This window comes from Amia ocellicauda, chromosome 11 (assembly GCF_036373705.1).
Source record: "Amia ocellicauda isolate fAmiCal2 chromosome 11, fAmiCal2.hap1, whole genome shotgun sequence".
NCBI classification, from domain to species: Eukaryota; Metazoa; Chordata; class Actinopteri; order Amiiformes; family Amiidae; genus Amia; species Amia ocellicauda.
In genome coordinates, this window is record NC_089860.1 from 663550 (window position 1) to 690980 (window position 27431).

Sequence of the window (27431 nt, forward strand, 5' to 3'; positions counted from 1 at the left end):
TGACAACGCCGCCTCTTGCTTCAAACGGTTACCGTTGGAGCCTGCTGGTAAAACAGGCTCAGGCGTTTCAGGTCGGCTAGACTGTGAGATGGCGTCTGAAGTGCCGCGAAAGGATGCCATTTTCACAGACCTGTTTGGCATTGCTTAAGGGCACATCAGGACACTTCGGAAACTCTTTCAAAGGCAGGACGCCCTGCGCTCTGACAGTGCCTGCACTTAACCCAACAAGGTGATGCTGAATGGCTTGTTCAAACGGCTGGTGGTCTTCCGTCACCACCAGACTATGAGAGCTATACTGCGCCTTCAACTACATAAGAGTAGATAGTAGGGTTTTTTGGGCGCGGCCTATTTTGTTATGACGTATGCCCTAAGCTTATTAATATTCCTACGTCATAATTGGGGGGCGTGATTTTAGGTAGAGTTATTTCCTTAATTATTCCTACGTCATATCCGTCAGAAAGTGTGCACCCATAAAACCCTGAACAACAAGGCCACCCATAAATACCCCCACCCCTCTGAAGGCAACGCCCCGAAACTCTCCTCTCTATTTAAGAACCCGCGCTTCTTTTAGGCAATACCTCTTTAATTCTCAGCTTCTGAAACATCCCGCTTCTTCAACATGTCCAGCGACATCAACATGAAACCCCGCAAGAAACAATCCCGGGCAAGGGTTATTGTACTCACCAATTTGAAGATTGAACGCTCCTGGGTGTTGTTCTGGGGGGCTCGACGGGGTTACCGCTTTAAAAGGGATCCCAGCTATGTTGGAGTGGAGCTTCTTGCTTTGGGAGAGAAGGAGGGTACGTTGGAACCTTTTGAGACGGTAATTGAATACTCTTATGAGGACTGGTTGAAGGTGATGGCCTGGAGAGATCTGGGGCTTGTGGATAAGACTCTAGAAGGCTTGCAAGAGGGTCCAAGAGAATGCGAAATGGAGTCTCCGACTCAGGGTTTTGAAAGGTGTGAATGGGAAAGCTTGCAGAACTACGACAGACGACGTGTGGGGTTTTGGAGGGGGGTCTGACGGCTCAGGGGCTACTCTCTTCTAAGAGGGCGGTGTGTCGTGACGTAGTGAAGAGATAGGATAAAAGGTGCAACAATTCATTCATGGTTTAAAATTAAAGAGAATGTCTTACCCGAAAGCTGCGGACGTCGACAGGCTCTACAGGCCTCTTCAAACCCGGGATCACCCCTGGTTCTATTCCCCAGATTTTGTATACACTCTGGAACCCTTTGACTGTGGTTACTCTCCAAGACCTCAGACCCCGGTCCCTCAGGACGAAACAACATGCGGTGCGATGGATGTCCAAATGAGTCTCGGGGATCCCCAGCCTCTGGAGCTCATGGAGGGCCTCGATTTTGCCGAACTGTCTACCGTCTGTGCGTCTCAGGAGGGGGTCAGTCCAATGGATGGAGAAACACCCCACAAACCACCAGGCGACCCAATGAGCATCGGACTGTCCCGGGGGCGTGATGAAGACGCAGGATTTATGCCCGGGGTATGTGACCAAGTAAGCAGAGTGGTTAAAAGCACCCTGGTGTATATTCTGAGTGCTCTCATCGACCGAGCTCTGAAAGAAGTCTGTCGGGGGTGTGAAGTGAATCACCCCAGTCAGTTGAGACACAGTTGTTTGTTTGAACCAGACCGTTACTATTTCCTGTTCTATTTTAACGTGTTTTACAGAAGACTGAACAAACCGTGGCTGAAACCGGCACTAATCAAGGCGCTCTCTTACTCCCACATACATGTCACTGTGGGACAAGTCCAGAAAATCATAGATGAGATTTTGCTGGAGCTGAAAAAGGAGCCGTTTATAATAGAGAAACTTGGGCAGCTGCTCAATGACCTGGATGAGCCGAGTAGAAAAACCGCTGGCAAGCTAAAAGCTTATTTCTTCCGTAAAGAAGTTAAAGCTGGGGGCAGCGACGAAGAATTCGACATCTACGCCACTGATTCAGACTCTGACCTGAACTAAGGGACTTTGAACATGGGGAATGTTCTGGACTGCTTCTGCAACTGGTTCTGTCATCAACACTCTGCAGCTAACCTGAGAGCGCTATTACACCATGTGCTTGACAGAAAAGTAGCCAACGCGAGCCTTTTCTCTACAGATTTAACCATCGATGAGGATCAACTTTCAAACCTGGAAAAGTGAATGGCTGCTGTAACAAAGACCGGGGGGTACGAACACTGGGATGAAGGGCTCAAGGGGGCCAAGAATGATATTAGGCCATTTCATCAACATCTGTATGACCTTTTACTGAGCATGTTTAATACACCTCTGTTTAATTTTAAAATAGGTCATAATGTTGTTTTATTTACATATGTAACTGAGGTGTGTGCCTACAAGATAAAGAAACAGGTATATTTGTTGATATAGATCAAGTAACCAATCATCTGATTTCTTTTTGTCTGGACCGTAGAAAAAATTGTTGTGTATGTTATACTTTTCTCAAATGTCTTAAAAGGGGTATCTGCTCTCCTGAAGTTGAATAAAAAACCTTGTATAAAAACTTTGCGCATAGTGTGGGTCTGTGTGGTTATTTGACAGAATGACTCGGCAAGCTCCCCAAATGCAGGAACTATACTACAACCCAGCCAAGATTGGGGGTTTGGCGGGTAAGAAGGGTTTTCAAAGAGGACTCGCTGAGGCCGGAGTGAAGGTTAATGTTGTGGTTGTTTCAGAATGGTTACGGGAACAAGACGCCTATACCTTTCATAAACCTCTCAGGATTAAGTTTAAAAGAAACCGCGTATATGCAACTGACAGACTCACAATGGCAAATGGATCTAGTCGATATGTCAAATTTATCAAAACATAACAATGGTCACAAATTGATGTTGATGTGTATCGATGTGTTATCAAAATATGCCTGGGCTCGCATTCTACATAATAAAACAGGTCGGGCGGTCACAAGGGCCTTTGAGGATATATTGTCCAAGGGTCGATGTCCTAAAAAACTGCAGACTGATAAAGGAAAAGAGTTTCTCAACAGAGAATTTCAGAATCTACTGAAGAGACACAAAATACATCATTTCACCACCGGTAATGAGCTTAGGGCATCGGTAGTGGAGAGGTTTAACCGCACCATAAAGACCAAAATGTGGAGATATTTTACAGCGGTCAACACGTTCAAGTATTTTGATAAAGTTCAGGATTTTATCGATGCTTACAACCAAGGGTATCACACCAGTATTAAAATGAAGCCTATAGATGTTGATCAAAGTAATTCTTTTAAGGTCTATAAAAAATTATACGGACCATTTATTAAGAAGGGAAAAACTACTTATAAGTTCAACATCGGTGATGTGGTTCGCGTTTCAAAGCTAAGGAGTACTTTTGCCAATGGTTATGAAGAAACATTTTCTGACGAATATTTTACAGTTACCGAACAGTTGGCTAGAGACCCACCCGTGTACCGGTTAAAAGACTATGACGGGGAGAATATAGAAGGAACGTTTTACGAAGCTGAGTTACAAAAACTTATTGTGGGTAAAGACAGTGTATACAGAGTTGAAAAGATATTAGCTGAAAAAACCCAGAACCGGAAAAAATATGTGTTGATGAAATGGCTTGGATGGCCTGAAAAGTTCAATAGTTGGGTCCCGGAACAACAGGTTTGCGATATTCAATCCTTATAACAACTTGCCCGCGGGTGTGTTGTGGGCATTACTTTCGATACTCAAGATGGAATCAGGAGGCTTCTACGTGACTCTACCCAGTAACGCCTCTCTCGATATATACCCTAAAAATGAAATATCCAGTTACACGGTACAATTTGGAAAATCTATAGATCTAAGGGGGTCGTGGGAAGTGGGGTTGGCGGAAATACAGTATCCTTACACTTGGGCTGTTTTACAAGATAAGGATGCCACCTTCGCCATTTTTGATGATGTTAAAAAGAGTCAATGGACATTCACGATACAAGGAGGTTATTATGACAATGTGGATAAAATATTAGATGAGATGCATAAACAGTTCTCAGAAGGCACCCCCAACATCAAGCTATATTACAACCCTATTAAAAACAGAGTGTACAAGGTGTCAAAACCAGGTATTAGCATTCAAACCAGCGGCCAACTGGGGCGTATATTTGGGATCTATTCTGACACAGAGAGCAGGTTCTCAGAAGTGGTGGGGCGGCTTTTACACTCTTTATGTGTATACGGATATCATTACCCACCAGAGGGTCGGGGATAGTTATGTCCCCCTTTTGAGAAATGTACTTATTAAAGGTAAAAGCAATGACATGGTCACAATTACTTATGACAAGCCACACTACGTACCAGTCTCAAAGACCCAATTTGACAACATCACGATCGAAGTAAAATCGGATCAGAATATCAACGTACCCTTCCGCTTCAGTAAAGTTATTGTCAAACTACATTTTCGACCCCTGAAACAGTTTGTACATTATTAAAATGGCTACCTCGAGGGGTTATGTAGATCCTAGCGCCTATGTGGATTATTACAAGATGCAAGCCGGGAACGGCTTGCCCGGTTTTGTAGGAGCCCCCACAATGTATGGCGCCGGTCTAGGAGGACTCTTTCATGGTCTCTTTAGAATGGCCGTACCCCTGCTTAAGAGAGGCTTTGCTATAGCCAGACCCCACTTGAAATCAGCGGCTAAAAATATTGTTAGTGACGTGTTCACCAATGTTATGAACCGGGCAGCTAGCCATGAGCATCAGGAGGGTTCGGGTCTCATGGTAATGGCGAGGAGGGGGGGTAAAAGAAGAAACAGCATGTGTCCACCAGGGCGACGAAGATCCGTGGCTAACAAAAAACGAAGAATCTCTCATTCTCCAACATATCGTGGAAACACTCGGAGAAGGAAGCAGCACAAGAAAAAACCTGCAAAAAGAAAGTCTCAAAGAAAGAAAAATAGAGCCTCAGGATACATCTTTTAAACATGTCTTTTGTCCACAGTCTATCGGAAGAATGCGTCAAATCAGAACTGGATCTGTTTACAGTTCCATACACTCAAACGAGTATAGATAAGATCATATATGTAGAGATTCCCCCTCTTTCTGCAATTTCAGACATGGCCCCTCTGGAGTTTTTTATAGCTGGCAATGGCGAGGATTATATTGATTTGAAAAACACATTTATTTTAATTAACTGTAAAGTGACTGATTAGGATGGCGATGCAATCGAGAAGACGGCCAACGCTGGGGTCATCAATTTTCACAGGTGGATGTGACCCTGGGAGATCGGCTCATTAGTCAAAGCAGCAATACTTACCCCTATAGAGCCATGATGGAGTGTATCCTTAATTATAATGAGGAGACCCTAAGCAAACAGTTCAGCCTTTCTTCAAAGACATCCCGGAAGCTATGGACGACAAGGATCCAGAGGGACTCAATAAGGGTTTGCAAAAAAGAACGGCCTCTTCAACAGAAGGGAGGACCTTTGAGCTAATGGGGCATATCCATGCAGACATATTTTTCCAAGAAAAACTCATGCTCAACGGGGTAGACATTAAAATTAAAATGATCCGTAGTAAAAGTGCTTTTTGTCTGATGACCCCTGATACTGAAAAATATAAACTGACCATATTATCGGCCTCGCTGTTTGTGAAAAAAGTGTCCGTCTCCCCGGCGGTTAAACTAGGACACGCGCAGGCGTTAATGACGGCAAACGCCAAGTACCCGATCGAAAGAGTCTATATGAAAGTCCACAGTATCCCCGCAGGGACACGGGTGATGAACCAGGAAAATCTGTTTCTAGGACAGCTCCCAAAACAGGTTATTATAGGTCTCGAAGATAATGATGCATTTACCGGGGTTTACAACAAGAACCCCTTTAACTTTAAACATTATAACGCGGAATTTATAGCGTTGTACGTCGATGGTGTGCAGGTTCCATCCAGACCTTTTCAACCTGACTTTGAAAACGGCAATGCGGTTCGTGAATATGACAGTCTAGTACTGGCTACGGGTCGCCATCTCAAGGATCAAACTCTGCTGATCGATCGCCGGGAATACTGCAGCGGTTACACCCTGTACGGTTTCAACCTGACCCCTGACGAAGAGTGTGGACAACATTTTTCACTGATGAAGACGGGCAATATGCGTTTGGAGATGCGTTTCAAGCAGCCTCTACCACGCACTGTAAATATGGTCGTGTATGCAGTGTTTGACAACATTATTGAGGTGAATCAGAGGAGAAACGTTATGTATGATTATTATTAAAATGAACACCAGAGAGCTCAACCACATCATGAATGCCCTGGCCAGCTCACGGAAACTGTTTCAAGGAGTCTACACCTGCGATCAGCTGCCTAAATTTAAGATCAAGAATTTACCTGCAATGTACATAATCAACACACACCCTAAAAATATGCCCGGAGAACATTGGCTGGCTATTTATCTAAGGGAGGACCACCGTGGTGAATTTTTTGATTCCTATGCAAACCCCCCGGATTTCAGACCTTTCCCTCGGAAGATCAATAACTTTCTGCTCAACAACTGTCAAGAAACCATTTACAGCGGTCGTCAAGTACAAAGTCTTCAGACCTTCACTTGTGGTCAACACTGTGTGTTTTTCTTATATCATAGATCTAAAGGAAGGTCATACCCCGATATTATGGCCTTGTACAGTGAGGATTTAGGCCAAAATGATAAAAAAGTGGCAGAGTTTGTCAGGACACTGTGGACCCCCCCTTATAACACAATGACTTACGACCCTAGCCAGCCGTGTATACAGATGGGGTGTTCTTGTGAGGATTTTAAAAGATGTCATGCGTGTTAAGGTGAAAAAATAATGAAAACAGCCTTTGAATCATTAGTTTTGTTTTTATTCAACACAATTCTTATACAAAGCAGGGGTTATGGTATAAATAAATGTACAACATTTGAAAAATAAAAAATAAAAATAAAAAATTGTTTGTCGGGTCATTATTTACAGGGGAGACAAATAAAAACATGAGATTAATAAGCTTCCCAACGATGGATAGATCCTGAGGATGGTCGCTCAGCACGGACAGAGTAATGAGATATCGGAGTCAGATCAGGCTCCACCTCTTTACACAGACGGATTTTTTGTCGCGTTTCCTGGTTAGGAACTGTTGATTGGGGCATGTTCAGACAGGCCATCGCCTGTAGGAAAGCATTCCAGCCTACAGGTCGGCGACTATCGGGTACCTTATTAGTGCTAGTGACACTCTTCAACAAATCAAACATGTGTGAACCTTTGATCAGTTGTCCTTTAAAAACAAATTCACCCTGTTCATTCCAAGCCGTTACCCGCAGTTTCTGAACCATTTTGTGCAGGATATATTGTGCATGTCTTTTGCTTCTGGCCGGCATGTTTCTCAAAACATCCGTTACAACATCTCCCTCTGAACTCTCTACAGGTTCGGTCACCGCAACATCTTTATCAACCGTTCCCCCCGCATCAGCCCCAGAACCATTTTCTTGAGAGGCCATGGTTAAAGTTAAAATGTTTTGATCTTTTTCACCCTGTCTAACCAGACGGAGGTAGCGCTGTAACGTGTTGGTATACAACTGGGCTTTGGAATACTGATTTAAATCGGCCCTGGCCTGTATAGCTTTCATTTCAGAGTCCAGATTGTTTTCGGCCGTTTGTCTAATGGGCTCTGGCCCGACAACATTTTTTCTCAGTTTCTCAAGCTGCTCCTGAGGGATCAAAAACATTTTCTGAGCATATTCCATTATTAACCCACTCTGGAAGCTAGAAGACTGGTTAGGAAAGGCACGGCTATGCTCAACAGCGGTCCTATAAAACCCCCGGTTTGATTAATCTTCTTTCTTTTTCTTTTAATAGAATACTTCTTATTAGCGATGATCTTGATAACCGCTTTTTGTTTTTTGAGTTTAGAATGTTGAGAAGGGGTTAGGGGTATATTACCGCGTAAGATGTTAAAAGCTATTTCACACAGGGTCTCGATCAAATCCGAGGGGGCCCCTGCCAGCACAGCTTTCCTATGGCGCGGGCTCCTCTCAAATAACATTTGCAAAAGCGGCAGATTTCTTTTAATCCGAACAGACATTCTTATTTATTTCCTTTTCTTTAGCACATAGACTGCCGGCCAATCGTGCGGGCACAAACCTGTTCTTAGGCGAAAGTCTTCTGGGGTTTGTGCATTTAATTTCGCAATCAAGTACCCGTAGGGTTTTTTGGTGGCATCCTCAAATGCCTCCAAAAAGAACTTGGTCTGGTTAGGGTACATTTGACGAGCCAAGACGGTGACCTGTAGTTTATCTCTGGGGTTTTTAAAAAGAATTATATAATTGGCATATAAATTAATAGTGCGGCTTTTTTTACCTTGAAAAAATAGATTTTTAACTAAATAAATAATACTTTAATTCCTATGATGAGTGTACTTTGTGAAAGCTTTTTCCACTTCACTGTTGTCACCGGCCTGCTCCATCAGGTCATCAAGGATCACTAGGTTAGTTTGACCGGGCGGGAACAAGTCATCGCCACACAACGAGGCGGGGAGACCTTGCACAAATTTCAGATTATTTTTTTTCGAAGCCAAATCATCGTAGAGAGGTTGCCAGCAAGAGTAACACCACACTATGTTGTCAAGAGCTTGGGACACGGTTGCGTCCACATCTTCTATGATGTTCTTTATAAGATAGCTCTTCCCCGAATTGGAGGGACCGGCTATAATACAGGAGAAAGGGTGTTGAAGTCTGTTATCAAAACCACCGCTAATATCCATAAGGCAGAGTGGTATAATCAGTCTTCAACACTCTTTTATTGTACACCACTCTGAACCGTTTGTTTAGTGATCTATTTTCCAACGTGTACCCCTTTTTATTGTGATAGATCTGATTTCCGGCTGTAATAATCTCACGAGGAGGCGCGTCTTTCTCGTTACAAAACTTTCTACCAGGGTCGTCAGAGACTTGATGTTAATGAGCTTGTTGTTACAATGGTTCAGAGTGAAACCCTTAACTTTCATACAGGTCTTACCCGCAGCCGTTCTGTATGCGTAAGTCTTAGGACCCCCTGAAACAAACTCCACTATGTGGTCCTGAGGATCTAGTTCGCTCGTTAACTCCCCAAGGTAGTCCCCGAGGGGAGGGACCCAATCCCCTGGCCTGGTGACAAAGATTACAGAGTCAGTATCATGATAGAGCGTGCGTTCCTGCAACTGATCCATTAAGTTGTACAGTTCAAGCCGGGCGTAAGCCGTGGTAAAAACCGCTATGAAAACATTAACGTTCCCCTGTTTGGTGGGGAAATCTTTAGGGGCCCTCCACTGGACCTGTGCCACGTGGTCATTTAAGAATTGAAAGTGTGATACTGCATGTTGTTTGGAAAACATAAATTCTATGAACAGTTCAGGGGTTTTAATCAAGGTTGTGTTTAGACGGTAATTTCTTTCCCCAAACTTACCCCACAGACTGTTTAAAATCAGTTTGGACATTTGTCTCTTGGCGGGGTTTACAGTTATGTTCCCCGGCTCTAGACGGATCCCTTCCTTTTCAAAATATTGCTGAACGTATCGCTCTTTGGCCGCGGAGTCAACACACCATGAGGGATAGCCCGATGCCTCCTGTTTCCCTTTCAGATGGGTCATAATGTAATCAGCAAAAAGAGTATCAGTTTTTTCAGAAAAATGCCAAACCTCATACACCTTACCGACTCTGTAACCTTTCTCCACCGCCTTGTCAAGCTCAATGCTACACCAGACACCCGTCAGCGCTCTCTCTTCATCACTGTGCAGACAAGAGGTAGTTTGATTTTCAGTTTCCACACACGTTCTACACAGAGGGAACATCAATTTTCCCGAACACCTGTAAGGCAACACGGGTAAGAACAGCTCGCGAGGAGGGTACATGGTGACTTTGATCAAACTAAAGTAATGTCCGATTTCGAGAAAGTCACGATAAACAATGGTTGGACGCCCCACCGGGTACATTTTGGTCTTGTTGACATAAGGGTACAGACTGGTGAAATCATAGTAATCTACTCTCTCACCCTCCTTTACCTCATAATGTAAACAGAGGGCATTGGTACAACCCCCAAATAACGCATCCCGGGGCTCTAGACATTCAGGAAAGTCCAAGGTTTCCATAAACCGTTGTACCCCCGCATCCTGTTGCTTCAGGGTCGTCCACTCGTGTTCCCAAATCACCAGCACGTTCAAACCATAGGTGTTTTTTAAAGTTTCAATTCGTTCCTGGAAATCATAGTACATATCACCGCAGAGTTTTAGTGTTACGGGGTTAAAGGTGTTTGGGTCGAAGCACTGAGGACAGCCATGGTAAATACAACCGGCAAACTCATAAGCGGTACGCCGCCCGGACACGTCGCTAAAACCGTCTAAGTAGTAAGGCCCCATTTTTACTTCCCCTTGATTTAAAGCATGTCTGATGAAGATGTTATCCCGGGCACTCAGGTATTCAACCCACTTTATGAAGACAGTCGAAAAGTTATTTTGTCTAGCACGATAGTTGTCAGAAGTGGTGACCGCTATAGTGTTTTTCTGCAAGAAATTGGACCGATACATTTTCATGCAGAGAGACGCTATGGTCACACTTTGCAAAGGGTTGAGACCCGATGTGTTGATAACCTCGGCGCGGAAACGCACACAGGCTTCTTTAAGGATCACCACATCATTTTTATAATAAGCGGCCATCTCTTCTCGGAAATCAAAAACACCTCCCTTAACCGTATTGTACCATTTAAAGAATTCCTCCCTCTCATGAGACATCATAGTATCAACCCCATAATAAGAGGCGGGCGGGTAGGACCCTTGATAATTTTGAGTGTCCTTAGTATTAAAAAAATGGCAGAACCAACCTTTCTTCTGAGCCTCAAAACCCAGAGCCTTAGGCAAAGCGCTCAATTTCATGGGGAGGAAATTTAACAAGTCTATGTAACGTTAGTTGAAAGCTTCGTCGGTGAAACACATGATCTTGCTACCCTGAGCTATTATTTTTGGGGTCACCCCATTTTCCACCAGATACTTCATCAAAATGTAAGAATCATAACCCTTAGCATTGTGGGCAATAAATGTGTAATTGAGGTATTTTGGACCTCGATACCGCGTAAAGAAATCCCTGACACAACTCTCACCGCTAGCTGACCACTCACGATCCAACATGTCAATACAGTGTATATAATTAGCAACGTGGACCCCGTTTTCTTGCCGGCATTCAAAATCAAAAAAGACATACCAGTTGTGCGGCGGCTCCTTTTTAACCGGCTGAATAAAGCACTGGTGTTCGGACCCCGGGGTTAAATCAGCATTACAGATCCTGCATCTCGGCTCCAGACATTTGTGTGGTTTAACCTCATGAAAACGGTACTGGAGGCAACACTGCGGGCAACATTTAGTTTGATCACAATAACTCCATTTTTTAACCCCTCTCAGCAGCGGCCCTCTGTACCTTATGCTCGGAAAAACAGAACGCTGAGAGACAAATCCTTAAGCAATCTTTACATCGGATGGTAGGGGCCAAACCCTTACGACATTGCGGATTGAAACAGACGTTACAGTAACCGTCACAGCGGTGCTTAAGCTTATCATTGAAGGCCTTATAACACCAATGACAAACATACGAACAACCCAAAAAAGCCGTCAAACTCTTTATTCCAAAGTAATGACTATCACTTAGGAAGAGAAACAGTGTCTGTGTATGGGTTTCAGGATGTGTCTGAAATTTCACAAATACTTTCCTTTACCTCACAACGGAACCACACAACAATTTTTAAAGACAACAACTCCTCAAACTTGGTGATGTCTGAAAAGGCAACCATCTGTTGAGAGTTTAAGCCGGCCCTCTGATGAAGCATTAAAGCCTCTTGCAGAGCTTGGGGTTCAGGCATGTCGGGGGTGAGTAGTTTTATTAAACTGTAAGCAAAACAGAGCTTATTGTCCCCACTGGAACTCACCACTAATTGCCTGAGCTTGGTCCTAATTATGTCGTTCTTCAAGCATTTCGACAGTCTTCTAAGCGCCCCACCCTCAGGGTTACGAACCACATTCATTACCAGAGACAGACTTTCATCAGCTAAGATGGCTGCGTTACTTTGCAATAACGCTTCGATTTTAGCCAGACGTCTAAATTATCTCCACTCAGCATTACAGATAGGTTGCTAAACAAATCATCCCCTCTGAGTTCTAACTGTACAACATCTCGAGGTCTGACCCTTTCAGCAACCTGTTCAAGCATTTTCTGCAAGGCCTCGTGTATGTTGACAAATATTTCTGCATAATTGTCACAATTTAAAAGTTCTGCAAAATTAAAACGCTGAATCATTTCAAAATTGTTATAGGCCGGTCTATCTATAATCACGGGATCACTGGTACTCTTGGACACATCATCATTTTGAACAAAGCCTTCACCCCCTACATTCTCACAGAGCATGTCCTCCACAGCCTTATCAGTCTCAGAACCCTCCACATTCCGAACACCCCCACTGCTGACATCTACAAAACCCCCTTTTTGAGGAGGCTCATTTACAGCCTGTAAAAGTCCTTCAAAGATATCCAACCGGTTAATGTCAAGACCCTCCTCTATAGTGATGGCTGCTTCTGCCGCCATCCTGTGTTCTAATTGTCTCAAATCATTTATAATAGGGGCAGAATTTGGTAGGGGTAGCTCCTCCAAAGCCTCCACCATTTCAAACAAATCGGGGTGAACTAGGGGGTGAACCTCTATAAGCGCTACCGGTGGGAGGTGGTTATTTAGATCATTGACCATCTGTAACAGGTCGGGGTTCACCGGTAAGTCTGTTAATTCACATTCTATTGGTGGTAATTGGGGGTTATTTAAATCATTTATCATTTGTAATAGTTCCAGGTTCATTGGGACATCAGAGGAGTTCACAACAGGGCCGGAGATGTTCTCTCGGGAAGGTCTTTTTGGGGCCCTAGCTTGTTCATAATCCTTTAGTTTGTGAGTTCTTTTACCAAGTCAGGACATTTTTTAATTTATTTTTTATTTTTCCAACAACCCACAATAGTAAGGCGTTTTGTGTCTATTAAAACATTAAATACGGTACAATTCGTTAGTAAGGGTATTAATAAGGGTGTTTTGGCTCTCTATCACCAGGTTTTGCCCCACTAACACAAGTCTTTGATTTTGTAACAAAGTATGTAGCAACTCATGCCGACCTTCAGGAAGTAGCTCCGGGGGCTGGTGGCCTGGCTCAGCTTCAAAGGATGGTCGCTCCGGTAAATCTCGGTCGAAGGAGGCAGGGAGCGAGCGTATACTCATGGACGGAGACCAAGAAGGCCTTTGCGGTGACACCCTGGCCAAGCGCGGGGTACTGTTCCGCGTTTCTGTAGCCAAGAAACGGGTCTGGGGGGACGATGTTGAAACCAGGCCGTCGTTGGGTGGTGTGTCAGCCCTGACTGACGGCGACCCCTGAGGTTGTTGGATGCCTGTATTTGTTCCGCCCGACAATGCGGCGGGCTGAATCTGGGGTGTTGAATTACCCCCAGAAGGCTGTGGCCTGAGTAGATGTTGGGGGGTCTCCAAGACCACCGTGGGGGATCCTCTCGGTGATCTCACCGGGGAAGATGTTTGATCCCACTTAGACGGGGTAATTGTCCTCAATAGCTCATCCACAGAATGACTATCCCAAGAGTCTTGGGAAGAATAAAAATATACATTACATTTACATCTTTAAACGGTGACAGAAATCAAACTTAAAACAACATGTCCAGGACATTCAAAACCTTTAGCTTTTTTAGACCTTTGAAAATAGCCTTAGACATTCACTACAACGCCTTATTATTTACAGACAATATATTTATTAGGACTTGATAATAAATGTAAAACAGAGAAGCCGCTGTAAATAAACTGTTTCTTAAATGTTTCTTTAAAAACTGTAATATTGTTAATAAAACACACACACACACAACAACATTTCATTTTTAAACGAACCTTCCAAGTGTAAACGCTTCCTGATCCCGGGACTTCCTGTTTCACAAACGTTTTCACGATCTGTTTAAATATTAAATACAATGAACACCTTCAAGCCTTTTCCTACAACCACTTTAAAACAGAAGTATAATAGCGGGAGATAAGCCAAACAACTTACTAAACCCTTTCGGACGTCTTTACTTCCTAACCAGACGGTACGGCAATCGGTCATTTCTAAACACGTTCCCCAGAAACAAGCATAGACCTGTCCGGACTTCTAAAGATCTTTCCCAGAACCCCCCGCCCTACAGGAAACGGTCACCCATCGCTTAAATATTAGCCATCAACGGGCAAACAAAGCCCTTTTAAAAACATTAAAGTTTGAAAGATCTTACTTACCTCCACAGAATAATCGTTTCTTATGTTTTTCGGCTGGTTTAGCTTTTTGCACCGCTGTGAAGGTAAGAGACATGTTTAACCTTTAACCACACCGCTTTATAAAAAGCTTTAACCTCTTACAGGCTGCAGACATATACTCACAGCTATCAGATACCGGGGCTAACGGCCTTTCAGATTCTTGAAAGGTTACGGTTCTCGAAGGTAAAACGAAACAAGCCCTCGATGTGGAAGGCCTTTCGTTGTCTCGAACCACATTTCTTAATACTGTTAGACAGGATAATTTTTTAAAATTAACAAAACTGGACTCAAACATCTTACAGAAACGTTATACAAACAAACAGGGGTTTAGTTCTTACCCGGTCGGCAGACAGCCTGTCTAGGGACAACCACTTCTCTTGGTCGATCCTCGGAGACATTAATCACAGGCCTTTCGATAGTTTCTGTGTAATTAAAGAGACCGGCATTAATATATATTAAAACGTTTTCATAACTCTAATGAGCCGCTTCAAAACCACACACACCCATGCATAAGAACCCATGAGCGCAAACACAAAAATCTTACCGTCGTTGTTCCAGATGATCTCCTCAGCGTTGGGAATGAACTCCTGTTGACTGGTTGAAAAATAATTTTACAGAACTTAAAACAGATGTTATAGCCTTATTTACAATACATGCACACAACACGCTCTGAGTCAATGAAAATAATCTGAAGACTTGCCTAAAAACTCGTTTAAATCGAATCGCTGATGTTGTTTCCGGACATTGTTGATCTTTAGTCTTAAATCGAAAGGTCAGTATGAGTCTGTCGAGCTGAAGACCAGACCTTCATACTTATACTGATGGCCACATGCCGGATCTGTTTGTAAGGCATTGTTCTGGTCTGGCCTTTGTGCCACCCTGTTACCAATTAACATATCAAAACCAACCAATAAAATGACACTGCATCAAATTTCAAATAGAAACCAAGATGGAGACGATCTCTCTCCTCTCTACTCTAAACTTTTATTAGAACCTTTTGGTCTCTCAAAAAAACATTTTTAAGCATCAAGACCTATAGTCAACAACCACTAAGAATATTTCAGGCCTTTATAAGCGCTAAAAAACAACCTGAGCCTAGAAAATAACTATAAAGATCAAAAATAACTAGCGCTTTTACAGTGATTTTTTTATTTATTTTTTATAGCGATGCTTTGTTTGGTATTAAACAAGTCACAAACTACTCAGAACAGCGTTTATCCCCGCAAAAGAGATATTTGGGTTTATTTTACAAAGCTTATAAATTATATAGGTTAAAAGTATTCTGAATGTTTTGATATCACACGCCATACCTACTGTTGTCTTCTACACCTTACGGTAGCAACAAATCTAACTACTGCTTTACTTTAACAATAATAATGACGGCGACCACGATGACAACAAGAACAACAACAACAAGAACAACAACAACAACATCATCATCATCATCATCATCAGATTTTAATTAAAAGTGGCTACACCAGCGTTTACAATTTCAACCTGTCGACGGACGGACGCTCTGAGTGCATCGATTGCGGGCACTCCAATGAAGAAAAGACACCCACCGCCTCCGGGGAACCACGAGGGCAAGCATGACGAAAAGGGTCAGCCCACAGTAGGCTGTTTCCGCCCGGTTTCGAACCGGGGACCTTTCGCGCGTTAGGCGAACGTGATAACCGCTACACTACGGAAACTGACACCGCTGCCTCTTGCTTCAAATGGTTACCGTTAAAGCCTGCTGGTAAAACGGGCTCAGGTGTTTCAGGTCGGCTAGGCTGTGAGATGGCGTCTGAAGTGCGGCGAAAGGATGCCATTTTCACTGACCTGTTTGGCATTGCTAAAGGGCACATCAGGACACTTCGGAAACTCTTTTAAAGGCAGGACGCCCTGCGCTCTGACAGTGCCTGCACTTAGCCCAACAAGGTGATGCTGAATGGCTTGTTCAAACGTCTGGTGGTCTTCCTTCACCACCAGACTATCAGAGCTATTGTGCCTTCTACACCTTACGGTAGCAACAAATCTAACTACTGCTTTACTTTAACATTAATAATGACGGCGACTACGACGACAACAAGAATAACAACAACAACATCATCATCATCAGATTTTAATTAAAAGTGGCTACACCAGCGTTTACAATTTCAACCTGTCGACGGACGGACGCTCTGAGTGCACCGATTTCGGGACACTTCGGAAACTCTTTCAAAGGCAGGACGACCTGCGCTCTGACAGTGCCTGCACTTAACCCAACAAGGTGATGCTGAATGGCTTGTTCAAACGGCTGGTGGTCTTCCGTCACCACCAGACTATGAGAGCTATACTGCGCCTTCAACTACATAAGAGTAGATAGTAGGGTTTTTTGGGCGCGGCCTATTTTGTTATGACGTATGCCCTAAGCTTATTAATATTCCTACGTCATAATTGGGGGGCGTGATTTTAGGTAGAGTTATTTCCTTAATTATTCCTACGTCATATCCGTCAGAAAGTGTACACCCATAAAACCCTGAACAACAAGGCCACCCATAAATACCCCCACCCCTCTGAAGGCAACGCCCCGAAACTCTCCTCTCTATTTAAGAACCCGCGCTTCTTTTAGGCAATACCTCTTTAATTCTCAGCTTCTGAAACATCCCGCTTCTTCAACATGTCCAGCGACATCAACATGAAACCCCGCAAGAAACAATCCCGGGCAAGGGTTCCTGTACTCACCAATTTGAAGATTGAATGCTCCTGGGTGTTGATCTGGGGGGCTCGACGGGGTTACCGCTTTAAAAGGGATCCCAGCTATGTTGGAGTGGAGCTTCTTGCTTTGGGAGAGAAGGAGGGTACGTTGGAACCTTTTGAGACGGTAATTGAATACTCTTATGAGGACTGGTTGAAGGTGATGGCCTGGAGAGATCTGGGGCTTGTGGATAAGACTCTAGAAGGCTTGCAAGAGGGTCCAAGAGAATGCGAAATGGAGTCTCCGACTCAGGGTTTTGAAAGGTGTGAATGGGAAAGCTTGCAGAACTACGACAGACGACGTGTGGGGTTTTGGAGGGGGGTCTGACGGCTCAGGGGCTACTCTCTTCTAAGAGGGCGGTGTGTCGTGACGTAGTGAAGAGATAGGATAAAAGGTGCAACAATTCATTCATGGTTTAAAATTAAAGAGAATGTCTTACCCGAAAGCTGCGGACGTCGACAGGCTCTACAGGCCTCTTCAAACCCGGGATCACCCCTGGTTCTATTCCCCAGATTTTGTATACACTCTGGAACCCTTTGACTGTGGTTACTCTCCAAGACCTCAGACCCCGGTCCCTCAGGACGAAACAACATGCGGTGCGATGGATGTCCAAATGAGTCTCGGGGATCCCCAGCCTCTGGAGCTCATGGAGGGCCTCGATTTTGCCGAACTGTCTACCGTCTGTGCGTCTCAGGAGGGGGTCAGTCCAATGGATGGAGAAACACCCCACAAACCACCAGGCGACCCAATGAGCATCGGACTGTCCCGGGGGCGTGATGAAGACGCAGGATTTATGCCCGGGGTATGTGACCAAGTAAGCAGAGTGGTTAAAAGCACCCTGGTGTATATTCTGAGTGCTCTCATCGACCGAGCTCTGAAAGAAGTCTGTTGGGGGTGTGAAGTGAATCACCCCAGTCAGTTGAGACACAGTTGTTTGTTTGAACCAGACCGTTACTATTTCCTGTTCTATTTCAACGTGTTTTACAGAAGACTGAACAAACCGTGGCTGAAACCGGCACTAATCAAGGCGCTCTCTTACTCCCACATACATGTCACTGTGGGACAAGTCCAGAAAATCATAGATGAGATTTTGCTGGAGCTGAAAAAGGAGCCGTTTATAATAGAGAAACTTGGGCAGCTGCTCAATGACCTGGATGAGCCGAGTAGAAAAACCGCTGGCAAGCTAAAAGCTTATTTCTTCCGTAAAGAAGTTAAAGCTGGGGGCAGCGACGAAGAATTCGACATCTACGCCACTGATTCAGACTCTGACCTGAACTAAGGGACTTTGAACATGGGGAATGTTCTGGACTGCTTCTGCAACTGGTTCTGTCATCAACACTCTGCAGCTAACCTGAGAGCGCTATTACACCATGTGCTTGACAGAAAAGTAGCCAACGCGAGCCTTTTCTCTACAGATTTAACCATCGATGAGGATCAACTTTCAAACCTGGAAAAGTGAATGGCTGCTGTAACAAAGACCGGGGGGTACGAACACTGGGATGAAGGGCTCAAGGGGGCCAAGAATGATATTAGGCCATTTCATCAACATCTGTATGACCTTTTACTGAGCATGTTTAATACACCTCTGTTTACTTTTAAAATAGGTCATATTGTTGTTTTATTTACATATGTAACTGAGGTGTGTGCCTACAAGATAAAGAAACAGGTATATTTGTTGATATAGATCAAGTAACCAATCATCTGATTTCTTTTTGTCTGGACCGTAGAAAAAATTGTTGTGTATGTTATACTTTTCTCAAATGTCTAAAAAGGGGTATCTGCTCTCCTGAAGTTGAATAAAAAACCTTGTATAAAAACTTTGCGCATAGTGTGGGTCTGTGTGGTTATTTGAGAGAATGACTCGGCAAGCTCCCCAAATGCAGGAACTATACTACAACCCAGCCAAGATTGGGGGTTTGGCGGGTAAGAAGGGTTTTCAAAGAGGACTCGCTGAGGCCGGAGTGAAGGTTAATGATGTGGTTGTTTCAGAATGGTTACGGGAACAAGACGCCTATACCTTACATAAACCTCTCAGGATTAACTTTAAAAGAAACCGCGTATATGCAACTGACATAGATTCACAATGGCAAATGGATCTAGTCGATATGTCAAATATATCAAAACATAACAATGGTCACAAATTGATGTTGATGTGTATCGATGTGTTATCAAAATATGCCTGGGCTCACATTCTACATAATAAAACAGGTCGGGCGGTGACAAGGGCCTTTGAGGATATATTGTCCCAGGGTCGATGTCCTAAAAAACTGCAGACTGATAAAGGAAAAGAGTTTCTCAACAGAGAATTTCAGAATCTACTGAAGAGACACAAAATACATCATTTCACCACCGGTAATGAGCTTAGGGCATCGGTAGTGGAGAGGTTTAACCGCACCATAAAGACCAAAATGTGGAGATATTTTACAGCGGTCAACACGTTCAAGTATTTTGATAAAGTTCAGGATTTTATCGATGCTTACAACCAAGGGTATCACACCAGTATTAAAATGAAGCCTTTAGATGTTGATCAAAGTAATTCTTTTAAGGTCTATAAAAAATTATACGGACCATTTATTAAGAAGGGAAAAACTACTTATTAGTTCAACATCGGTGATGTGGTTCGCGTTTCAAAGCTAAGGAGTACTTTTGCCAAAGGTTATGAACAAACATTTTCTGACGAATATTTTACAGTTACCGAACAGTTGGCTAGAGACCCCCCCGTGTACCGGTTAAAAGACTATGACAGGGAGGATATAGAAGGAACGTTTTACGAAGCCGAGTTACAAAAAATTATTGTGGGTAAAGACAGTGTATACAGAGTTGAAAAGATATTAGCTGAAAAAACCCAGAACCGGAAAAAATATGTGTTGATGAAATGGCTTGGATGGCCTGAAAAGTTCAATAGTTGGGTCCCGGAACAACAGGTTTGCGATATTCAATCCTTATAACAACATGCCCGCGGGTGTGTTGGGGGCATTACTTTCGATTCTCAAGATGGAATCAGGAGGCTTCTACGTGACTCTACCCAGTAATGCCTCTCTCAATATATATCCTAAAAATGAAATATCCAGTTACACGGTACAATTTGGAAAATCTATAGATCTAAGGGGGTCGTGGGAAGTGGGGTTGGCGGAAATACAGTATCCTTACACTTGGGCTGTTTTACAAGATAAGGATGCCACCTTCGCCATTTTTGATGATGTTAAAATCAATGGACATTCACGATACAAGGAGGTTATTATGACAATGTGGATAAAATATTAGATGAGATGCATAAACAGTTCACAGAAGGCACCCCCAACATCAAGCTATATTACAACCCTATTAAAAAAAGAGTGTACAAGGTGTCAAAACCAGGTATTAGCATTCAAACCAGCGGCCAACTGGGGCGTATATTAGGGTTCTATTCTGACACAGAGAGCAGGTTCTCAGAAGTGGTGGGGCGGCTTTTACACTCTTTATGTGTATACGGATATCATAACCCACCAGAGGGTCGGGAATAGTTATGTCCCCCTTTTGAGAAATGTACTTATTAAAGGTAAAAGCAATGACATGGTCACAATTACTTATGACAAGCCACACTACGTACCAGTCTCAAAGACCCACTTTGACAACATCACGATCGAAGTCAAATCGGATCAGAATATCAACGTACCCTTCCGCTTCAGTTAAGTTATTGTCAAACTACATTTTCGACCCCTGAAACAGTTTGTACATTATTAAAATGGCTACCTCGAGGGGTTATGTAGATCCTAGCGCCTATGTGGATTATTACAAGATGCAAGCCGGGAACGGCTTGCCCGGTTTTGTAGGAGCCCCCACAATGTATGGCGCCGGTCTAGGAGGACTCTTTCATGGTCTCTTTAGAATGGCCGTACCCCTGCTTAAGAGAGGCTTTGCTATAGCCAGACCCCACTTGAAATCAGCGGCTAAAAATATTGTTAGTGACGTGTTCACCAATGTTATGAACCGGGCAGCTAGCCATGAGCATCAGGAGGGTTCGGGTCTCATGGTAATGGCGAGGAGGGGGGGTAAAAGAAGAAACAGCATGTGTCCACCAGGGCGACGAAGATCCGTGGCTAACAAAAAACGAAGAATCTCTCATTCTCCAACATATCGTGGAAACACTCGGAGAAGGAAGCAGCACAAGAAAAAACCTGCAAAAAGAAAGTCTCAAAGAAAGAAAAATAGAGCCTCAGGATACATCTTTTAAACATGTCTTTTGTCCACAGTCTATCGGAAGAATGCGTCAAATCAGAACTGGATCTGTTTACAGTTCCATACACTCAAACGAGTATAGATAAGATCATATATGTAGAGATTCCCCCTCTTTCTGCAATTTCAGACACGGCCCCTCTGGAGTTTTTTATAGCTGGCAATGGCGAGGATTATATTGATTTGAAAAACACATTTATTTTAATGAACTGTAAAGTGACTGATTAGGATGGCGATGCAATCGAGAAGACGGCCAACGCTGGGGTCATCAATTAATCAATTACCCGGTGGCCACCATGTTTTCACAGGTGGATGTGACCCTGGGAGATCGGCTCATTAGTCAAAGCAGCAATACTTACCCCTATAGAGCCATGATGGAGTGTATCCTTAATTATAGTGAGGAGACCCTAAGCAAACAGTTCAGCCCCGGCCTTCTCTTCAAAGACATCCCGGAAGCTATGGACGACAAGGATCCAGAGGGACTCAATAAGGGTTTGCAAAAAAGAACGGCCTCTTCAACAGAAGGGAGGACCTTTGAGCTAATGGGGCATATCCATGCAGACATATTTTTCCAAGAAAAACTCATGCTCAACGGGGTAGACATTAAAATTAAAATGATCCGTAGTAAAAGTGCTTTTTGTCTGATGACCCCTGATACGGAAAAATATAAACTGACCATATTATCGGCCTTGCTGTTTGTGAAAAAAGTGTCCGTCTCCCCGGCGGTTAAACTAGGACACGCGCAGGCGTTAATGACGGCAAACGCCAAGTACCCGATCGAAAGAGTCTATATGAAAGTCCACAGTATCCCCGCAGGGACACGGGTGATGAACCAGGAAAATCTGTTTCTAGGACAGCTCCCAAAACAGGTTATTATAGGTCTCGTGGATAATGATGCATTTACCGGGGTTTACAACAAGAACCCCTTTAACTTTAAACATTATAACGCGGAATTTATAGCGTTGTACGTCGATGGTGTGCAGGTTCCATCCAGACCTTTTCAACCTGACTTTGAAAACGGCAATGCGGTTCGTGAATATTACAGTCTAGTACTGGCTACGGGTCGCCATCTCAAGGATCAAACTCTGCTGATCGATCGCCGGGAATACTGCAGCGGTTACACCCTGTATGGTTTCAACCTGACCCCTGACGAAGAGTGTGGACAACATATTTCACTGATGAAGACGGGCAATATGCGTTTGGAGATGCGTTTCAAGCAGCCTCTACCACACACTGTAAATATGGTCGTGTATGCTGTGTTTGACAACATTATTGAGGTGAATCAGAGGAGAAACGTTATGTATGATTATTATTAAAATGAACACCAGAGAGCTCAACCACATCATGAATGCCCTGGCCGGCTCACGGAAACTGTTTCAAGGAGTCTACGCCTGCGATCAGCTGCCTAAATTTAAGATCAAGAATTTACCTGCAATGTACATAATCAACACACACCCTAAAAATATGCCCGGAGAACATTGGCTGGCTATTTATCTAAGGGAGGACCACCGTGGTGAATTTTTTGATTCCTATGCAAACCCCCCGGATTTCAGACCTTTCCCTCGGAAGATCAATAACTTTCTGCTCAACAACTGTCAAGAAACCATTTACAGCGGTCGTCAAGTACAAAGTCTTCAGACCTTCACTTGTGGTCAGCACTGTGTGTTTTTCTTATATCATAGATCTAAAGGAAGGTCATACCCCGATATTATGGCCTTGTACAGTGAGGATTTAGGCCAAAATGATAAAAAAGTGGCAGAGTTTGTCAGGACACTGTGGACCCCCCCTTATAACACAATGACTTACAACCCTAGCCAGCCATGTATACAGATGGGGTGTTCTTGTGAGGATTTTAAAAGATGTCATGCATGTTAAGGTGAAAAAATAATGAAAACAGCTTTTGAATCATTAGTTTTGTTTTTATTCAACACAATTCTTATACAAAGCAGAGTTTATGTTATAAATAAATGTACAACATTTGAAAATAAAAAAAATAAAAAATAAAATTGTTTGTCGGGTCATTATTTACAGGGGAGACAAATAAAAACATGAGATTAATAAGCTTCCCAACGATGGATAGATCCTGAGGATGGTCGCTCAGCACGGTCAGAGTAATGAGATATCGGAGTCAGATCAGGCTCCACCTCTTTACACAGACGGATTTTTTGTCGCGTTACCTGGTTAGGAACTGTGGATTGGGGCATGTTCAGACAGGCCATCGCCTGTAGGAAAGCATTCCAGCCTACAGGTCGGCGACTATCGGGTACCTTATTAGTGCTAGTGACACTCTTCAACAAATCAAACATGTGTGAACCTTTGATCAGTTGTCCTTTAAAAACAAATTCACCCTGTTCATTCCAAGCCGTTACCCGCGGTTTCTGAACCATTTTGTGCAGGATATATTGTGCATGTCTTCTGCTTCTGGCCGGCATGTTTCTCAAAACATCCGTTACAACATCTCCCTCTGAACTCTCAACAGGTTCGGTCACCGCAACATCTTTATCAACCGTACCCCCCGCATCAGCCCCAGAACCATTTTCTTGAGAGGCCATGGTTAAAGTTAAAATGTTTTGATCTTTTTCACCCTGTCTAACCAGACGGAGGTAGCGCTGTAACGTGTTGGTATACAACTGGGCTTTGGAATACTGATTTAAATCGGCCCTGGCCTGTATAGCTTTCATTTCAGAGTCCAGGTTGTTTTCGGCCGTTTGTCTAATGGGCTCTGGCCCGACAACATTTTTTCTCAGTTTCTCAAGCTGCTCCTGAGGGATCAAGAACATTTTCTGAGCATATTCCATTATTAACCCACTCTGGAAGCTAGAAGACTGGTTAGGAAAGGCACGGATATGCTCAACAGCGGTCCTATAAAACCCCCGGTTTGATTAATCTTCTTTCTTTTTCTTTTAATAGAATACTTCTTATTAGCGATGATCTTGATAACCGCTTTTTGTTTTTTGAGTTTAGAATGTTGAGAAGGGGTTAGGGGTATATTACCGCGTAAGATGTTAAAAGCTATTTCACACAGGGTCTCGATCAAATCCGAGGGGGCCCCTGCCAGCACAGCTTTACTATGGCGCGGGCTCCCCTCAAATAACATTTGCAAAAGCGGCAGATTTCTTTTAATCCGAACAGACATTCTTATTTATTTCCTTTTCTTTAGCACATACACTGCCGGCCAATCAGGCGGGCACAAACCTGTTCTGAGGCGAAAGTCTTCTGGGGTTTGTGCTTTTAAGTCCGCAATCAAGTACCCGTAAGGTTTTTTGGTGGCATCCTCAAATGCCTCCAAAAAGAACTTGGTCTGGTTAGGGTACATTTGACGAGCCAAGACGGTGACCTGTAGTTTATCTCTGGGGTTTTTAAAAAGAATTATATAATTGGCATTTAAATTAATAGTGCGGCTTTTTTTACCTTGAAAAAATAGATTTTGAACTAAATAAATAATACTTAAATTCCTATGATGAGTGTACTTTGTGAAAGCTTTTTCCACTTCACTGTTGTCACCGGCCTGCTCCATCAGGTCATCAAGGATCACTAGATTAGTTTGACCGGGCGGGAACAAGTCATCGTCACACAACGAGGCGTGGAGACCTTGCACAAATTTCAGATTATTTTTTTTCGAAGCCAAATCATCGTAGAGAGGTTGCAAGCAAGAGAAACACCACACTATGTTGTCAAGAGCTTGGGACACGGTTGCGTCCACATCTTCTATGATGTTCTTTATAAGATAGCTCTTCCCCGAATTGGAGGGACCGGCTATAATACAGGAGAAAGGGTGTTGAAGTCTGTTATCAAAACCACCGCTAATATCCATAAGGCAGAGTGGTATAATCAGTCTTCAACACTCTTTTATTGTACACCACCCTGAACCGTTTGTTTAGTGATCTATTTTCCAACGTGTACCCCTTTTTATTGCGATAGATCTGATTTCTGGCTGTAATAATCTCACGAGGAGGCGCGTCTTTCTCGGTTACAAAACTTTCTACCAGGGTCGTCAGAGACTTGATGTTAATGAGCTTGTTGTTACAATGGTTCAGAGTGAAACCCTTAACTTTCATACAGGTCTTACCCGCAGCAGTTCTGTATGCGTAAGTCTTAGGACCCCCTGAAACAAACTCCACTATGTGGTCCTGAGGATCTAGTTCGCTCGTTAACTCCCCAAGGTAGTCCCCGAGGGGAGGGACCCAATCCCCTGGCCTGGTGACAAAGATTACAGAGTCAGTATCATGATAGAGCGTGCGTTCCTGCAACTGATCCATTAAGTTGTACAGTTCAAGCCGGGCGTAAGCCGTGGTAAAAACCGCTATGAAAACATTAACGTTCCCATGTTTGGTGGGGAAATCTTTAGGGGCCCTCCACTGGACCTGTGCCACGTGGTCATTTAAGAATTGAAAGTGTGATACTGCATGTTGTTTGGAAAACATAAATTCTATAAACTGTTCAGGGGTTTTAATCAAAGTTGTGTTTAGACGGTAATTTCTTTCCCCAAACATACCCCACAGACTGTTTAAAATCAGTTTGGACATTTGTCTCTTGGCGGGGTTTACAGTTATGTTCCCCGGCTCTAGACGGATCCCTTCCTTTTCAAAATATTGCTGAACGTATCGCTCTTTGGCCGCGGAGTCAACACACCATGAGGGATAGCCCGATGCCTCCTGTTTCCCTTTCAGATGGGTCATAATGTAATCAGCAAAAAGAGTATCAGGTTTTTCAGAAAAATGCCAAACCTCATACACCTTACCGACTCTGTAACCTTTCTCCACCGCCTTGTCAAGCTCAATGCTACACCAGACACCCGTCAGCGCTCTCTCTTCATCACTGTGCAGACAAGAGGTAGTTTGATTTTCAGTTTCCACACACGTTCTACACAGAGGGAACATCAATTTTCCCGAACACCTGTAAGGCAACACGGAGGAGGGTACATGGTGACTTTGATCAAACCAAAGTAATGTCCGATTTCGAGAAAGTCACGATAAACAATGGTTGGACGCCCCACCGGGTACATTTTGGTCTTGTTGACATAAGGGTACAGACTGGTGAAATCATAGTAATCTACTCTCTCACCCTCCTTTACCTCATAATGTAAACAGAGGGCGTTGGTACAACCCCCAAATAACGCATCCCGGGGCTCTAGACGTTCAGGAAAGTCCAAGGTTTCCATAAACCATTGTACCCCCGCATCCTGTTGCTTCAGGGTTGTCCACTCGTGTTCCCAAATCACCAGCACGTTCAAACCATAGGTGTTTTTTAAAGTTTCAATTCGTTCCTGGAAATCATAGTACATATCACCGCAGAGTTTTTGTGTTACAGGGTTAAAGGTGTTTGGGTCGAAGCACTGAGGACAGCCATGGTAAATACAACCTGCAAACTCATAAGCGGTACGCCGCCCGGACACGTTGCTAAAACCGTCTAAGTAGTAAGGCCCCATTTTGACTTCCCCTTGATTTAAAGCATGTCTGATGAAGATGTTATCCCGGGCACTCAGGTATTCCAGCCACTGTATGGAGACAGTCGAAAAGTTCTTTTGTCTAGCACGATAGTTGTCAGAAGTGGTGACCGCTATAGTGTTTTTCTGCAAGAAATTGGACCGATACATTTTCATGCAGAGAGACGCTATGGTCACACTTTGCAAAGGGTCGAGACCTGATGTGTTGATAACCTCGGCGCGGAAACGCACACAGGCTTCTTTAAGGATCACCACATCATTTTTACAATAAGCGGCCATCTCTTCTCGGTAATCAAAAACACCTCCCTTAACCGTATTGTACCATTTAAAGAATTCCTCCCTCTCATGAGACATCATAGTATCAACCCCATAATAAGAGGCGGGCAGGTAGGACCCTCGATAATTTTGAGTGTCCATAGTATTAAAAAAATGGCAGAACCAACCTTTCTTCTGAGCCTCAAAACCCAGAGCCTTAGGCAAAGCGCTCAATTTCATGGGGAGGAAATTTAACAAGTTTATGTAACGTTAGTTGAAAGCTTCGTCGGTGAAACACATGATCTTGCTACCCTGAGCTATTATTTTTGGGGTCACCCCATTTTCCACCAGATACTTCATCAAAATGTAAGAATCATAACCCTTAGCATTGTGGGCAATAAATGTGTAATTGAGGTATTTTGGACCGCAATACCGCGTAAAGAAATCCCTGACACAACTATCACCGCTAGCTGACCACTCACGATCCAACATGTCAATACAGTGTATATAATTAGCAACAT

General features: G+C 43.6%; 1 non-coding gene across 1 annotated transcript; it reads right to left on the reverse strand.

Moving 5' to 3' along the window:
- Positions 1–15893: 15893 nt before the first annotated feature.
- Positions 15894–15966, reverse strand: trnav-aac (transfer RNA valine (anticodon AAC)). The gene has a single exon. It is a non-coding gene; the product is annotated as a tRNA-Val (tRNA).
- Positions 15967–27431: the final 11465 nt, after the last annotated feature.